We start from the raw sequence: 2,297 nt of genomic DNA on the forward strand, positions 1-2,297 counted from the left end.
GGCCCCGCCGCCCTTCGCCGCGCCTCCTCGTCGTCCGGGCCGGCGCCCCTCCTCTCCGGCCAAGGCCCGGCGAGCTCCCCCTTTCTCCGGCCACCGCCGCGGCCATCTCCGGCGGGCTCGAGCTACAGTATCGCCGCCGCCTCGGGATCCGTGAGCCAGATCTAGATCCACTAGGTTGACTTTTCACTCCTGAAACCCTAATTTTCGTGCTACCTTTGACTGCTTGTATCTCCGCAACCGTAGCTCCGTTTTGGGCATATGATATATCATTTCATTCCATTGCATAATTTGAATTTGAGGTCATCTTGATTCCCAAAATGCTGTTAGTAGGAGGCTTCGTGAGTTAAATCGCAGATCCGTTAGTTCATCATGCACTTTTGTCATTTTTGCCATGTTTAATTCGTGCATGATATGCCTGTGCCCCTTTGGGATGAATTGTTAAGCATTTTGCATTCTTTCTAGAGGCGCCACCCATGCATTTTTAGGATGTGTGTGTTGTCTTGTGCAAGCTTGCGAAGAGAGGTACCTGAGATTGCTGATTTCAGAGACTTAGTGATTTTCAGTAAGTCTGGGATATTTTAGTTCATGATGCTATATGTCCAGCTTGTTTCCTAGTGATCCGTGCCTCTTTTGAGGATGATCAGTAAGGGAGTTCTGATATTTATGTTATGCTCTATCCATCCATGTCTTTGTTGGCATATGTGGAGTGCTCTAGGTTGACTCAATCGAGCTCAACTTTTGCTTCGTTGTTAATCTGGGCAGATCGTCAACTTGTTTGCGATTTTGCCGATGCTATCGTTAGTGTTCCATGCATGCTATGCCTTCGTTCTTGCCATGTGTAGCTAGCACTTTGTTCCTTCTTGCTGTTTATATGTTTTCCTTGCCATGACTTGCACCGTAGTGAGTGCATCGAGCTCATTTACATGCCTTCGTGAGTTATATTTCAGCGTGTCTCAGTTTTCACTAAGTCTGAAAACTGATTGTGTTCGAGCGATGTTCGTGAGCTCGGTAGAGTATTTTGTGAACCCTTTTGGCCCCAGGTCACTTTGGGTGTTTTGTTAAGCTTGTTGAGTAGCTCCATGCCATGTTCTTACTTGTCATGTTGAGGTTTTCTATCATGTTGTTTTGCTGCTCCGAAGAGAACATCGTGATCTCAAATTTCAGACTAGTGTTAATTTCACTAAGTCTGGAATCTGTTTTGCATTTGCGTTTTAGCCATGCTTGTTTGAACCTCTTAATGGATGAATTTGCCTATGGCTCAGTGCTAGCCTTTTGTTAGCCATCTTGTGTACATCACTGCCATGTATTTTGTTTTCATGTTTGGTGGTTGTAGCATGTTCATTTCGTTGCATTTAGATGCCTACTTGCTGTAAATCGCAGACCGGTGTCATATCTTAAAACGCTTGCCATTTCCAAACCGTGGCTCCGATTCCAATGATCTTTATATCGTTTTCAAGCGATTTCATCCCCTCTATCCAGTGGCACACTTGGTTTTCCAAGTTGATGCCAGGTTCATGCATTTCCTGTCATATCTTGCATTTTGCATCCCGCATCGCATCCCGCATAGCATATCGTCATTTCATCATATTGCTTGGTCTTGCCCGTGGTTGATTGTATCCTTGTTGCTTGTTTGTCTTGTTGGGTAGAGCCGGGAGACGAGTTCGCTACCGAGGAGCACGTTGAGTTTGCTTGTGAGGATCCAGTCAACTCTGACAACTGTGCAGGCAAGATGATCATACCCTCGAAATCACTACTATCTTTGCTATGCTAGTTTGCTCGCTCTTGCTATGCCAATGCTACGATGCCTACCTTTTGCTTGTCAGCCTCCCAATTGCCATGTTCAGCCTCTAACCCACCAATGTCCTAGCAAACCGTTGATTGGCTATGTTACCGCTTTGCTCAGCCCCTCTTATAGCGTTGTTAGTTGCAGGTGAAGATTGAAGTTTGTTCCTTGTTGGAACATGGAGATGTTGTTCCTTGTTGGAGCATGTTTACTTGTTGGGATATCACAATATATCTTATTTAATTAATGCATCTATATACTTGGTAAAGGGTGGAAGGCTCGGCCTTATGCCTGGTGTTTTGTTCCACTCTTGCCGCCCTAGTTTCCGTTATATCGGTGTTATGTTCCCGGATTTTGCGTCCCTTACGCGATTGGGCTATTATGGGAACCCCTTGACAGTTCGCCTTAAGTAAAGCTCTTCCAGCAATGCCCAACATTGGTTTTACCAGTTGCCACCTAGCCTCTTTTTCCCTTGGGTTTCGCGGACTCAAGGGTCATCATTATTTTACCCCCC

The sequence above is a fragment of the Triticum dicoccoides genome, chromosome 1B (assembly GCF_002162155.2).
Source record: "Triticum dicoccoides isolate Atlit2015 ecotype Zavitan chromosome 1B, WEW_v2.0, whole genome shotgun sequence".
Classification (NCBI taxonomy): Eukaryota; Viridiplantae; Streptophyta; class Magnoliopsida; order Poales; family Poaceae; genus Triticum; species Triticum dicoccoides.